Source organism: Thermobia domestica, chromosome 13, assembly GCF_964235325.1.
Source record: "Thermobia domestica chromosome 13, izTheDome1.hap1.1, whole genome shotgun sequence".
In the NCBI taxonomy this organism is placed as follows: Eukaryota; Metazoa; Arthropoda; class Insecta; order Zygentoma; family Lepismatidae; genus Thermobia; species Thermobia domestica.
This window is the reverse complement of record NC_137466.1, coordinates 32497533-32514210: the sequence shown is the minus strand read 5'-3', so window position 1 is coordinate 32514210 and position 16678 is coordinate 32497533. Positions and strand designations below refer to the sequence as shown.

The following is a 16678-nucleotide window of genomic DNA, read 5'->3' as shown; positions in this document are numbered from 1 at the left end:
ATCCCAATTTTGAAGGGCATTTTCTGTATATTTTATTTTCCTCGCGTAATTTGCGCACAAGAGGATTTGACAGTGATTTGTAAGAAAGCACACGACTTCTTAATCAATTTTTTAATGTTATTTTTCTACAAATTTAGAATTAGTTGTTTGTTGTCAATTCTTGCTACAAAGAAAATGTGTACCGGTATTTTCGTGTTATTTTGACTGGGAAAAAAAAAATAGATGATGTTCACTGATGTGGCTAATTTTTTTCCCCGCATAATTTACGCACCCTTGTTTCAAAACAACTTTTTTCCTCTAAAAAAGTGCGAAAATTACGCGAGTAAATACGGTATATGACTAACGCCGTCCATAAATTATAGAGGAAGAATATGGGACGTATTCTATTGCATGTATTTATCTTGTATTCACTTTTCTGATCTTGTTGATGTATTCACTTTGAGGTTAACAAAAATATATGATCTTGTTGATGTATTCACTTTGAGGTTAACAATATATGTAATTGTCTATGTCTTTGCCATGAATCTGTGTTAACTACTACTTGTAGTCGTAGTATGTGTATTTAGTAGCATGAGGTTCCGGACAATGTGTAAGTTAAGTTTCGGTTTAAATTTTCTATCGAACGTTGTTATAAAATAGTACCATGTTCTTCAGTACATTCCATTACAGAATCCGGAATCAGATAATTATAATTTTCTCCCAGAAGAGGGTGGCGACTGAATATTGGGCTTACTTTAGTTCTTCGTGGGATATCTCGTTGTGTACTAAATTTCTAAAAATCGAACAACGTTGCACATATAAATGATTTGTATCTACCTCTCCGACGACGTGGGGTCCCGTATTTCGTGAAAAGTGGGATAGAGGAAGCTGCAGATCCCCTGTCTTATTTTGCGCAATCTGGCGTGGACGACGCGAAGAAGAGAGGGGCAGGACAAAACAAATAAAATAAATAAAGTTACAATGATAAGATCAGATTAATTTTTGCCGGAATATTATGAAGCAATCTATTATGAAGCAATGTAATAATTTGCATATAGATACTGTAATTAGTATAGTCAACAACAACGACATTCTAATTATACTTTGATCATGTATATAATGCTCATTTACTAGTTTAAAATGAAATGAAATGAAATCTTTGAGTTTTACGTCCCACGGTTATGTCGGTGAGACTAAAGGAGAATTTACTAGTTTAAGTATCGCTAGAGTAATAGTCGATATAACTTCGTTAATAACATATTATTATATTTTAAAGATAAATAAACTGATCTAAAATGTTCTAGAAGAAAAGTGTATGGGGTAAAACGAGTCTAAGTTGACCATTCTTGGTTGCATGAGAAAACCTTAAACTTATACGTAACCTGATCATCGTACACAGTATTTATATGAATCATGTTTATGGATATGAGAAGACTGTGAACTAATTTCCTTGTTTCGAAGAACACGTACGGCAGTATTGCTAGAGATACTGCTTTTTTCGTGAAATTTCTTGGATATATATAAGTTCTTCAATAAAACAAAAATATGTAAGTGGAACCTAAACAGATGTGTATGAGTACAGTCGTGTACATACTTTAAATCGTTTCGTATTCAATGTGTAAAACTATTGAATATTGGATCAAATGGTGGGTTCAGTACACAAGAGAATCAAGTCCATTTTTGGGATTATTTTGGGTATATTTTGTCTTTAAGATCTATCTGAAGATTCTTTCAAAGTTTAAAAGTTTCATCTTCGTTTATTGTAAATAACTCTTATAATGTGAAAAAATGTTAACTTTTGCATTGTCTTTTGTCTTTTCTCTCTCACAACTTTGGTTATTGTACTTCATTCCATTGTGCTCTGAATGTCCCAAATATAAAACATCCAGATGGCTACTACCTCAATTGTCTATACCAATGATTCTCAACCTTTTCGAGTCTAGCGCCTCCTTGGGTAAATGCGATTGCCTTCAGCGCCCCCCATCGCACCTTAGCCCAATCCACCTACGCACAAGGCTGAGCGTAAAGCTTGGAGGGGGCAGTCTAAGAACCAGAAAAAAGACTTCAATTCTTTTAATCAACCTTGAAGAATTTACATGTGAAAATGAAAAAAGTTTAAACTTTTGGTGAGTTATAAAAAGCGCATTGGCTTTTGTCCAATAATAAGAAAAGATCTAACAGGTCATGAAATCTCAAACTTCTCCTAAATAGTTAACGCCCCTTTTTGTGCAGTGGCTTCTTTGGAAACGAGAAAGTCCGTTAGGGGTGTTAACACCAACGTTGAGGACCACTGCTTTATATTTTAAAAAAAATAAACATTAAAGAATATTTTAAGAAGCAAGGTTGGTAATACGTCTGCAGTATCTTCTCTACAGAACTTCAATATTGTTTACATAGTTTTTTTTAAAACCTACTTCAGAAAAAAGGAGATTCACAATTCCACCCTTATAGACAAACACACACACACACACACACACATACATACATACATACATACATACATACATACATACATACATATATATATATGTAGGGTAACTTTGGCAAATAACGCCACCAATTCAACATATTGTTCTAGTATTTAAGTGTTTTTATATCTAGAACCGTGCAAGTTACATGAAAGATGGAGTGAACCTTCCGCTATAATACAATGAGAAAAGAAAGATCCTACATACACAATGTCGAGCACAATGCACTGAGAATTGGAGTGAGTATGAGATGACGTTATTACCAGACGTGTCGGCAAATAACGCCACTTTCTTTACAACAACGGAAAGGTATTAGAATCGTAACGAAATACGTTTTGAACACAACTAAACAATGTTCAAGGCAAAATGCTACCTGCTTTGCTGGTACATAAAACTCATAGTCTTGAATATATGTAATGATTGTGAACCTCTTAACGTAACAGTTGCAGTCATATGGAGCATTATCGTCGTAGCCAGAAAACAATGCACAATCAGCGTCACACAATGTTCACAAGCCACATTTAACAATGCTGGCAGAATAATATGATTCGTGAAACAAGATCTTGTATTCAATACACCGAATCCACGTTTAAGGACCTCTGGGATCATAGTAATATCCTCCACAGTGCCCACTTATCATGTCTCCACCCTTCTTTCTAGAGGATGCTTGTTTCTTCGTACCGAAAGAAGTGGAAGGGCCAGCTGTCGCAAACAGGTCTGATGTTGCCAATATTCCTCTGGCAGTTGGAAAAAGGCCCCTGGGATGAGATTTGCTAATAGTTATTTTAGGTGTAGGCAGAAGCTCGTAAATGGAGCGGACACTCGATGGTGTTGAAGGAGAGATGGAGGCTGGTCATGTACTTGGAGGTGTTGGTGGAGGTTGCTGTTGCTCATTTGGGGAAAAAGCGACATCGGGTATAGCATTTTTGTTAAATGGATGCGCTGAAGCCTGACATTGTGTTCTGAGGTGTTGCTGAACGGAACCATGCCTGTGAAAACAGTTTTGGAAACTGTAGCTTCCCAAGTTTTCTTCCGGGATGTGTTGTCGATAACTGTCAACTGCTTCAAAGCAGTTTCACTTTTGACGATTTGAAGGAGCTCTTACCGAGCGGTTGAAGTTGATGGATGCAATGTGCAGGCAAGCACAATAGTTGAATATTCATGGTCTCAGCAGAATTTTAAATGGTAATATTAAGATGACTGCGATGACAATCTACAAAAGCAGTGCTCGGCCAGGAATCCGGTGTCTGTTGAAATGTTACGGATTTTTTCCTTTGTAACATAGCCTTTAGGTGTCATTGCATAGGTGTTACCTGGAGGAAGATCATCACCAAACTGTTTTTTTTTTTTTAATTATTATTATTCTTTCCCTTGGAGGGATACCAATTTGAACATGATACATTGGTGCAAGCAACAACAATCACAGTTTCAACTTTCTTGCTGTGTGTGGCATTAAGTACTCGCTTGCTCCCTTTCTGTGAGAGAATTTTTTAGGTTACTGTTGTACGTTAATTCTAGCTCAGTTTCATCTGCATTATAAATAAGTTCAAGATTGTCAAGTAAGTTCATAGCATCAAATGTATTTCCCAATAGCATATACAATTTGTTCACTATAGTTCTATTGAAACGCATGAGTTTACCATAGCTCAAATTTTCCGCCTTTCTGCACACGATATTCGGGTATTTTGCCATTAAAGTATAAAACCAGTCTTTTCTGGTTCTACCACTACGAAATGAATAAGTTATGGCGTTCTCTTCACATATTCTATACGCGGTATCAGAAACATTTTTTTTCCTAGTTAAACGAATACCAACTGCTTATAAACGAATTATTCTCTATTTTAATTCTTCTTGTAACAATACAGAACTGTGACCAAGTTTTCGAATGGGCTTCTTGTCCTTTCGTTTTACCCAGTCTCTTAACGTTCAGCAAGAAATGTTAAACGCACATGCAGCCCTTGCAATTTTCATACCTTGCTCGATGGTCGTGATAGCTTGATGTAAATCACCTGGCCCGTATGTTTTGACATTTCTTTGCCATCTGGAAAAGAAAATGAACAAAACATCAGAAGTCTCACATTTCATAGCCACTTCGACGAAAAACAAACTTTTAATACTAGTATTAGTTTTCATTAGCGATTAAATGGAGTGGCATTATTTCCCGACGCGATAGCGGCGTTATTTCCAGAAGTAATAGACTTTGTTTTGACCATTCTTTCTATACTAAGAATAGCGATCCTGCATATTTTATCTATATCGTAATATTATGCAAGTATGGCCCTATCGACTTATACCTCTAGTAATAGTAAAATCTTACTTTTACACAAACAATTCGCGTACTTCGTTTGACACACTAAAAATTTGGGTGTTTCCTCTGTTCCTTGGCTGCCACATCAACACTTATTCACTGCTTTCTCTCTACTGACACGTGGCAGACCACTAGTCTTTGTGTCTACAAAGACAACAGGCATCACTGCTTATCACAAACCTATAAGTGTTCATGCTAGCACTGTGGAAAGTTTTAAATGGCGTTATTACCCGACTGGCGTTATTTGCCGAAGTTACCGTATATAAAATTTCACTATGTGCCAACGTTGCAGATTAACATGAAACCTTTAGAGTTGCTCTACGAATACATCAAGCGAGTACCTCGATTGCTACGCTAATGGTGCTTGTGTCAACGTCTATGACTTTAATTGCCATCTGGAAAAAATCGATGTAACTATTTGATAGATTGCTAGATCTTCTCTAAGGTTCTTCATCTACGACGTTGCCACATAGTGCAATTCACGTCTCCAGACGAGGACCCGAAAGGTTTACAATTATATATATTTGCTTTTTTTTCGGACTTGTAGAATAGTGCTCTAGTCCGTGGGCGTCATTTTTAGAACTCTCTCTCTCTCAAAACTTCGACATAACTGCACGAATTTTGATAATTCTACTTTTCCGGTGGTTCCATATTATTTTCATTAGGGTCTGATGGTAATCCTCATAGTTAGTTTGTGAAGCTCCTCAACGGCTGACAGTGTTAATAACGTAATTAACTGACGTCATTGTGTTCATATTAGTGTAAAGCTTCAACATAGATGTATGGATAATGATAATTCTTTTTTACTTTCAAAGAGTATGCTAACTCGCAGGTTCCGTATAAATGTAATCAAGACACGATTAACAGTCTTTGGAACTTTACCATAAAACTCAACAGTTACACTTAATACCGTAGGTACCTAGGTATGTTCAGTAGAATTCCGTAGATCGATTTAAAAATATATATTTGTTCATGCTTGTTTCGTAAACCGATCGAGTGTTCTACTTTTAGTTTAAGTATTTAACTAAACTACTTGGATAACATAAAAGTAGAAAAATCGTACAAACTTAAGATAAAAATAACTTACTTAACAACGCATTATTATTATTATTATTATTATTATTATTATTATTATTATTATTATTATTATTATTATTATTATTATTATTATTATTATTATTAATACTACTACTACTACTACTACTACTACTACTACTAATAATAATAATAATAATAATAATAATAATAATAATAATAATATCAAAATATTGACATAGATGTTCATAAAGATTATTTAAATGACATACTTAAATCCCACAACTTCTTCGTTCACCATATTGGAAAATGTATATACAGATGTCCGCAGTAATTGAAAGATAATATTTTGTTAAGTGAAATACAAAATCTGGATCGGGCTAAATATTTGAGAAACTGTAAATGCAGTCAATCCGAAGCCAATTGGGATCAATAGTGGTGCAAAGGGGAAACATTATGACGTGTTCAACATAACAGTAATAGTAATATTTTTGTTTTTGTGTTACTATTGCCTACACAGATTTTTGTTTCTAACATTCATCTTATTACTGTTCCCATTATGCGATATACCGGTATGCAACCCCACTGCGCAGTACTGTATCACTGGCTGTCTATACGTACGGCGTTTGCATCCTTATTGCGTCTTCTCCCATCTTCGTGCATTGAGATGAATCTGCATCTTATTCGCATACTGGCGACATATGCACCAAAAGCAAAAACACGTAATTTATGTTTTCGTTTCGTCTTTCTTCCTGCTTCTTACCACCCTTTTCCCTTATTTCCGTAACACATTTTGACAATGTTGTACACGTGATTGGTCAATTTTCAGTTCGGATTTCTGCTTTCCTCGCATGGGTGTGTTCTACCTTATTGCCTTGCGTCGACTATGGGTAATATTTCGTATATTTAACCTTTTCCGATATCTCTTCTCGTTGTCGCTATATTCCACATAATCTCATTTTGACCCCATTTTTATACCCTTATTTGACCTTTTCAATGCGCTTGTTGGCCGATATAAAAGAATATGTGTCGCTTATTTTTCGATGTTCTCAACGTGCAATCTCATCACAATCGGTGTATTACACCAGGGCACCTTGCCTTGTTAATATAGGTTAATTGCGCTAGCATTGTTAAGTATTGAAAATGAATTGTGCTGCAAGCTGGATCTGAACGGTATGAAAAACAGACTTTTAACCGCGAAACAAAGGAGATTTGGAAGATGTTGAGCGTATGAAAGCCCACTAAGTTGCAGGTACGCACCCAGAAACTTTTGTTAAGAGGAGTCCAAAGTTTGAAGATGGACCAGTATTACAAGACGGAATGATTTAATATTGCACTTGCTATCAATCACGACTTCTATGACTCCATTTTACGTTGAATTAGAAATATTCTGAGGGCGAAAGATGATTCAACGCCATATTAATCCGGGAAGTTGCACTTTGATGTGTGTCCATTAAACTGAAAAGTATCTGTAGATCATGTGTTCAAAATTACGGATTTTTTTTAATTGAAAATATATTACGCTTTCCACGATTCAATATCTTATTCGGAAAGTGTTCAATATCACACTCCTCTTTAAGGGGGGTAAAATAATACTATCGAGTAAAATAATTAAGGTTTATCAACTCCAAATTATCTCTTATTCTTTAAGTCGATGTTAGTGTAACCTTTTAACACAGCTTTGAAGACCTGAAAATGATCTTTATTAACAAATGAAGTCAAAAGAATATTTAGTGACTAGCAGATTAGTAACAAAATGTATATTCACAATTCTTGTTAAACTTTTGTGAGACTCTCCTATACACCTAATTAATAATGCTTGTATATTCACGACGAAAATTGGGTTTAGCAGAACAAAAAGTTTCGGCTTTGAAGCAATACAATATTCTTTACTCGGTTAATGACTGCAATTCGAGTTGTTTACACCCACTTAAAACAAATCCATGACATTATTGCTCAATAAAATTTCTGTTACAGAACTGTATTTACAAGCTATTTTCTAATACCTACCTATGTACGAGATTGATTTTGTATTGTCCTAACTCAGTGGTTATTCGTTCATATGTGTATTTATTTGAAAGTCTCTGTTCTCCACTGTTGTGTTAGCTTAATAACTTTTTGTCGTTTCTAAAGCCGAACCAGTTGAAGGAAACAATGTTGGCTACCATTTTCCACGCCCATTCTTCTTGAATAACAATTTTCATTTTACCTTCAGTGCTCTTTTGTTTCTGATTCTAATATATATGTCTGGTCACATTAACGTCACTAACTTACATCAGGTTATTTGATTATAGTTCAACATCTTTCTCAGTACTAAGGCTATATAAGACGTGCACCCGAAATCGTACACGTAGATACATTAGCATGTTGGTAGAACACAGAGGGAATTCAACATCTCTGTAATCAGTGGTGCTTTCAGAAGGTGCGACGGGGGAGAAATTCCCTCTGCACTTACGACTTTCCTCGGGACATATATCCGATAGATCTGCCGTAGGTTGCCAATATTTCAGCAATATTACTTTCGCCATGTCTATTGAATGTTCCCCCGGAGAAAATATTCGAAATCACCACTGCAACCCTACGTACGTGTCATCCGCAGAGTAGGATAAGGTGGCAGTTTGCTCTCCCCTGGATTTTTGAAATAGGGTAACTTGTATAAGTTGTGTTGATACACTTTTTTTTCTTAAAATCAATATTTGAATAAATAATGAACTTTTCATGCTAGGTTGACATTTAACACTGATTACACTAGTCAACAAGGTTTTTGCCACATGGCCGAAAATAGCCAGAATTAAATCAATTTTATACACTATTTACGACGAATGAGAATGTTCCATCATTCTCCATTTTGTTGCACGTAAATTACTAAAATTCATTTCATACTGGATATTTTCTTATAGAAAGCGTATGTCCTATAACTGCCTATAAATCCTACCACGATTATTGTATTGGAATCAACCTTGTTTTATTTGTTACAATAGACTCAGTATTTTCAATTGGTTTCTGAATAAGTTTACTAGTCTAGCAGAAATTGAGGGATATTTGTGAAATTTCCCAGCAAAACTCCGTTTTCCGGGATTTTAGCTTCCTTTCGCTTCAAAAGTGCATTTTGCATTAACTTTGTGAAAATAATATATTCTATATTCTATCACCAACATTTCTGGAAAGTTTCGTAAACATTCAATGCACACACACACACACACACACACACACACACACACACACACACACACACACACAAACACACATATGTAGAGCCAAACTCCCTCTACCAAAATTGTTGCGTGAGTACTTTAGAATTCTGATACATGGATATTTGGATACGGCACATATTAGTTCCTAAGTGAAGTCTTTACCCGACTATGGTAGATCCCATAGTTCTGGAGCTATGGACCTTTAAAGTTAATTTTCATGTTTTTGGCAGCTATAACTCCGAAAGGAATCATTTACGCACCCAGATTGATCTATACTTCTTGTCTTATCTTGGTGTCAGGAATTACCTCCCAAACGTTGTCGGTGTTGTTTTGAAACACCATATATATATATATATATATGCTATAAATTCCTTGCCGCACGGACCTGAACTCTCAAACTCTAATCTACCGTCAAACCTAGAAGAATCCTTTCTAGCAGATCAAATGGATGAATTACCTGAAACTTCACGTCCTTTGATCTAACCTATAGCACAGAACCTAAAAAGAAATCTTTCTAATTAGCAAATCCAACTGAACGAGTTGGTCAGAAATCTGAGTCTTACTAAGTATCATGCTGAGTTGTTTGGATCAAGGCCGAAGGAGTCGAATTAACTGGGTCCCAACACTAGAATTTCAATTTTTAGGAACAGGCATGAACAAATTTCTGGGTATTATGTTACGTAAAATGTCCTCTGTATTTCAAATTTAGATGGTTTAATTGAGGCAGTAGGTTTTCGACACATCCCTAACGAATAGAGGCTGTTTATCGACTTAAAACTAAGCCTTAAAGCACATTGTTACACAATAAGAACACTAAACCATCAATATCAGTGTTAATTCCGTACACATTAAGAAAACATATAAAAGCATATTAGTGTTACTAGATATGTTTGGTTATAACAAGTACAGCTGGCAAATTTGTGGAGATTTAAAGATCATTGCAATATTACTGGGACTGCAGGGAGATCTACAAAATACTGTTGTTTTGTTTGATCGAGGAATAGTAGAGCAACTGAGTCATACTACACTGTTTAACTGGTCTTTCCCTCGAGAATGAAACTGTGAGTGATGATCAATGATTAAAATTCTATCAGAATATTCAGAAAATAGAAAAGAGGTATTAAAATACATGTCATCTTCACATGATGGGCGACTACTGCTGGTTCTATAGTTAGAGAAAGTAGTACACACTACAAGTGAAAGAAGTAGTAGTAAGTTTTAAAATATTCATCATTTTCATAATACTTCAAGATCTCAATTTTCGTATACTAAATCAAACCAAGCTTAAAATCTGCCGAAAATGAAGATATTTACCGTAAAGTACGATAATAATTAGCCGTTCAATAATTATTGTCCCTGGCATGTTTAAAATACTTGAGCTGGGATAGATGATGGGGGATATTGTAGCCTAATGTCTTAGATGCCTTAATGCTAAATTTTAGAACCATAGCTGCTATATTAATATTCTTTTTTGTCGTTTCAGGTGTGAGAGGTGGCACCTAGCTTGAAAAATGGAGAAAACCGAACAACGAGCTGTCATCACGTACCTCCAGAAAAAGGAGTTAAGCCCAAAGGAGATTCATGAGGACATGATCAGTGTGTTGGGTGATGGGGCTCCTTCCTACCAGGTGGTAAAGAACTGGTACCGCAACTTCCGTTACGGCAGGGAGAGCTGGCAACAGGTGCTGGTCCTCCAACAACAGCATGCATCCCAGAAAACATTGATGATGTGTATGATACGATTATAGCAGACAGACGAATCACGGTGTAACAGTTAGCAGACATCATGCACATCTCTGTAGGCTCAGTGGAAACCATTGTGCATGAACACTTGGGATTCAGAAAGGTTTCGGCGCGATGGGTACCCAAAATGTTATCTCGTGAACATCAGAAAGACAGAGTTCGATGTTAAAGGACTGGTTTGGAGGTTGTGGGGGCAGAACTGAAACAGTTCTGTGATAGATTTGTGACAGTGGATGAGATGTGGCTCCACCAATATGATCCCGATTCCAAACGACAGAGCATGGAGTGGCGGCACAACAGTTCGCTTCCCCCACGCAAGTTTAAGGTCCAGGCATTAGCACGCAAGGTTAGGGCCACAATTTTTTGGGATGCGAAGGGTGTGCTCCTTGTTGACTACCTGGAGGTTGGACACACTATCACGGGGGCTTATTATGCAGCCCTCATCCCTAAGTTACGCAAAGTAATCAAGGAAAAACGGCGCGGGATGTTGCAGTGAACAGTGCTGTTCCACCAAGATAATGCTCCGGCCCACAAAAGCCATCTTACTGGTGCCGCAATTCGTGCTGCTGGTTTTGATGTGACGACCTAGCCGCTAGTGACTTTCATTTGTTCCCAAAGTTGAACGAGCACCTCAAGGGGAAGAAGTTTCACTCAAATGCAGCTGTTATTGAAGCTGTGGAGAAATGGCTCAAGGCTCAGCCAGAGACTTTCTTTGAAGATGGCATAGTGGTTTTACAGTATAGGTGGAAGAAGTGCATTACTATGAAAGGAGACATTTTGGAAAAATAATACTGTTTATAGGTCAGGAACAATAATTATTGAACCACCCTCGTATTAAAGCCGAAAACGATTTACTAAACTAGCATTAGTTTATTGTATATTGTATGTTGCTTTAGCTGTAAAATGATTCCATTCTCTGATCAGATTTTCATACTTAAATAAATATAGTAGTGACATAAGTAAAATTGTGTTTCAACAAAATAGACTATTTTGACGTTCTTTGTCAGAATTCAAGTCGCTTCGTTCACACACAAACCTTACTATTACGTACTTTTTATTGTCATTTCCGTGTTCAGGACAGTCGATTTAGTTAAGAAAATCTATTTTCGTCCATGTGACAGGCAAATAGTTTAAAGTTGTTGATTACGTTACTTGCTGGCACAAACCCAATTTTAATTACGGAGGGAGTTCAGTTATGCATGTCTAATACACAGCATAGCTGTAGCAAATCATAGGATATTTATTGAGAAAGGATGCGAGAAAAAGAGGGGTTAAAAATATTGTCCAGAGTAATACATGAAAAAATCTGATCGTTACATAAATGCTTTGTATACACTTTCTGTAGACATATTAGACTCGTTTACACGAAAAGTTTGTTAAGCCGCATGTATCAATGTCTTCGGTATTTTATTCTCCGCTTCTCCATGGAAAAAGATCCTGAAGGCAACCTTGTATGTGTGTCCAATGGAAGCTGTAAGTTCAACTTGAACGAGTATCTAACAGATTGAATTTTATAGTTTACACATTTGATTCTGCGGCCAGCCTATCTGTAAGGTATTAAGATTAATTCATACATAGTGTGTTGTTCCCATGCCGTGCCCCGACAGACAGCCTTGAAGAGAAACCAGTCTAGTCGTGGTTTTTTGGCCGCGATCCTTCGACTTTCTTCGAAGCATACGAAGCAACACGAATCACATGAACGTCTTCCTTCTTGCGATCCATCTTCGGAAATAGTGTAGAATAGGGATGGCCAAAATTTTCCGGAATCCGGATTCCGGAAAATTTGTTTTCTGGAATCGAAAATTTCACTTTCTGGATTTCGGAAAAATCCGGAATCTTGTAAATTCCAGATTTTTCCGAATTTTGGATTTTTCCGAAATCGAAATCTTCTAAATTCCGGATATTTCCGAATTCGATTTTCGATTTTCGAATATTTTCGATTTTACTTTCCGGATTCCGGAAATGAAAAAAGTGTTTTTTCTTAATGTAGAAAGCAACAGCGGCACGGCACGGCATGGCATAGTATGTGTGAATGGTCGCGGCCGTCGTACGCACAGCATGGCAAGAGAACGGTATGAGCACAGTAACCTATGTTTGAATCAACCTTTACTATATGCGTTCATTGACTGAGGTTCTATTTAAAAGCAACGAATCCAATGCACATCGTAGCTGTAGCAAACCACAGGATATTTGTTGAGAAAGGTTGCAAGGAGAAGAGAGGATGAAATGATCGTCCAGGGTAGCAAATGAAAACGTCTGGAAATAAAACTATGTAATATGTATTGAATATACTTGCTGTCGTACCCGACAGTGTTACCTCCGTCCTAGCTGTTGAGTGGTTGAGTGGGCTGAAAAATAGTACAAAATTGAAAGAAGAAGGACTGAATTCATTATTTTATACCAGTGTAATACATGGCTCTATAACACGATACCATAACAGGTAAAGTTCCAGAACACTCCCCTCCCCCTCTTTGAAGAGTCCAAATCAAGAAAGAGCCCTTTTTAAAAGTTACGTTTTAAAATCATCTAAATTGCAGGACCCCGAACAACCCCGGAAGTAAATGAAACTTTTCTCGCATGTATGAAGTATAACAGAAGCCGCAAATTAAAAAGGGAAACAGTTATCATCTTCACTATGTATTGTAAAGAAACCAAATGCGCCTCTATTTCAAAGTGACTAATAGACCAAAACGGTATTATGGCCATATATGAAAAATTATATAAAACGAGGAAAAATCTTACTGACACTTTTGAAAATGTGACAAGTATTTGTTAAATTGTACTAAATTGGGTAGAATTGTACCAACTTTTTCACAGAAGGGGCTAAGAATGCCAGCGTGGTACCAACGATGAATGACAAAAAGGGCTGAATTCGGTACAATTGTACAAAGTGTGGCAACACTGTTATCCGACATATTAACACCTCAGCTATATGTTCAAAACATACTGTGTTAATATGGAAGATTTAGCAAATTACATTATTCAGAAAAGCAGTGCCGCCTTTCTCATTAGGCCAACTAGGCCCGTATCTATAGCGTAAAATTTTTGAAGGGCGCAAAATTTAAAAATTAAATAATATTTTAACATTTTTCCATGTGAAAAAGTTTAAAAAATCAAGAGGAAATATACTATTTTATGAACAATCCTTTTTTTTTTTTTTTTTTTTTTTTTTTACTATTCCAATATGTTTAATGATAGGGTAAGAAATCTAAAAATAGTTCAGAGAACACATTTCCCATTTGTTATTTTTCGTTACGTAGTTAAGCTGTAGCATCTAGTGAGTGTATGTGAGTTTTATTTTTAAGCTAGGGATGAAGGAGTGGTTAAACATGTAATTATTGGGGGGGCCGACATCAAAAGTGCCTAGGGACGCCAAGCTATAGAAAAATGAGTAATTGATTAAGCCTAAGAACTTCAATGAAAAATATACTTAAGATACGTTGCAGTAAGATTTTTTTATTTTAAAAAAAGTGAATACATCTAACTAAAATTCCATTTCGTCTATTTAGAATTTAAGCGTAAGAACTTTAGTAAGTCACATAATCTTCTAAACCAATGACTCCAAACGTTTTTGACTGATGGCACAATTTCCTAAATCCCCACAACATTGCGATACATTTGTTTGATTTTTTAATAATTATATAAATTGTAATAGGGTGAATCTATTAGTTTCTATAAAGTAGTGACTCTATGTGGTACTGGGCATTGTTGCTGCCGCTGAACGTAGTGGTGGCGTAAGGGCGGGGCGAGTGGTACCCCCGCCCCGGGTACCAATTTGTGAGGGCCTCCGACGGTAGGTAAAAAATAATTACTAAGGAACCTTGTTAGCACGAGCCGTACAAGGGCCGTCAAGGTTTATAATCCACACCTTCCCTAAATGTAAACGCAATTAATTGTCAATCAATATTACACCAAATAACGGATGAAACAACAGAAATATCTGTCTAATAAAGCTAATCAGTGCTGAATTTCCGTATAAGCTAAACAAACTATAAGCTTCGGGCCTCACTCTCTTGGGAACCAGAAAGAAATTTAAAGAAAAAAGCTGAATGTAGATTAAAAATAGAAGTTTCATTATCTTGGAGGCTCCCAAAGAAATTTAAAGAAAAAAGCTCTGAATATAGGTGAAAAATAAAGTAGATGTTTCGTACTCTTGGGGCTCCCCAAAGAATTTTAAAGGAAAAGGCTGAATTCAGGCGAAAAAATAAAACAAACGTTTCACTTTCTTGGGGCCCCTAAGAATTTTTTTTAAAAAGTTGAATGTAGGTGAAAAATAAAATAAAAGTTTTATTCTCTTGGGGCCCCAAAGAAATTTAAAGGAAAAATTGTATGTGGATTAAAATATGAATAAAATAAAAGTTTTACTCTGTTCAATGACAGAGAAATTTAAAGCAAAAACTGAGTGTAGATTAAAATATAATGAAAGTCAAAGTATATTGTGTTATTTAAATTCTAAGGTCTTATATGCAAGTAATGGGGCCCCGTCTGCTAGCCTGCTTCCTAAACTATCACTATTTATTTATTTATTTATTTATTTATTTATTTATTTATTTATTTATTTATTTATTTATTTATTCATATATCAGTTCAAGAGAAGAGTAGAAAGAAGGGACCAACGTATATAATGCTTTATTAGGGTACTAGCATTCCGCTTCTAATTAAAAGCTCTTTGGTGCAGACGCTATAGTCGCTGATTCACTTGTTTTCCTTCTGTCTTTATTCTTTTCTCCTTTACAAGTCAAATTTTCATCGAGCGAAACCCTTTTGCTTAGCTGGTTTCCCCATTTCTGCTCTTGTTTTTTGGCGTATGAATTTACATTTCAGCCCACAAATTTAGAGTGAAGAAAATATTCAATAAGAAAACAAGTGTTCAAATAATCAAAATACTTCAGCATTATATTTAATTCAACTTCTGATTGTTCTCATATGGAACACTTGTCACAAATCATTCGATTTGTTGACATACAACGTGATTCTGTTCAAGTTCGGGAAGCATTTATTGATTTCATCTCTGTCGAAGGAAAGACTCCTGAGAGTATTCCTGCTGAAATACTGAAGAAACTTCAATGTGATAGGCTTGGTATTCAGATTCTAGAGGCCAGTCTTGTGATAATGAGGCTACAATGGCTGGGCAATATTCTGGAGTTCAACCTTTCATACGGAATATAAGTCCTTTGGCCATTTTCGTTCCTTGTAACAATAATTCATTGAACCTTGTGGCTTACATGCTGCGCACGTTAACGTTCTGGCGGTGACTTTGTTGGGAGCAATGGAACGTTTGTTGGTATTCTTCTCTAGATCTACTCACCGATGGAATGTGCTGCAAAATCACGTAAAAATTGGTCTGAAACGTGAAAACGACACTAGATGGAGATCAAAAGCAGACGCTTTAAAGGCACTTTCTAGTCAATTGGATGAAGTAATTGATCTGTTGGAAGATCTGCGTGACACTTCGATTGAAACGCTTAATACTAGAAAAGATGCTGGTCTTCTTCTTGCAAGCATCCAGTCATTTAACTTAATCGCTTTACTATATTTCTGGTCTGCAAATCTCTCATATAGATATATTGATCGGATCCAAAAATGCCTTCAATCTCAGGATATGAGTTTGAATCAAACTTTTATTCAGTTACAGAGCTTGGTTAACACCATTAATATCTGGAGACTTCAGCTGGACAAGAAAATCATATCCACAACCGAAAGAAGTTGAAGGGCATGGAACATAACTGTGGGTACTACACACAGTAGAAGGAGATGCATGCCTGGAGAAGCAAAGAAAGAAACCTGACTGCACAGGCCGAAGTGAAGCGCTCTATCAATGAAATTCTAGATGAAATGAGACAACAAATGATCATTTTACTCAGATGCATGACCTGAACGACAGATTTGGATTCCTATGTTCTATAGCCAACTTTGTGCAGCAGCTAGATGATGAGAACGAGGAAAGGCTA

The 16678-nt window shown here is 36.2% G+C and overlaps 1 long non-coding RNA gene across 1 annotated transcript in view; it reads left to right on the top strand.

Annotated features, from left to right (window-relative positions):
• Positions 1–11805, top strand: part of LOC145669155 (uncharacterized) — a 99554-nt gene extending 87749 nt beyond the window's left edge. The window contains exon 4 of the long non-coding RNA XR_014128150.1: positions 10468–11805. This is a non-coding gene — a long non-coding RNA (uncharacterized LOC145669155). The remainder of the gene's footprint in view (positions 1–10467) is intronic.
• The last annotated feature ends 4873 nt before the right edge of the window (positions 11806–16678 follow it).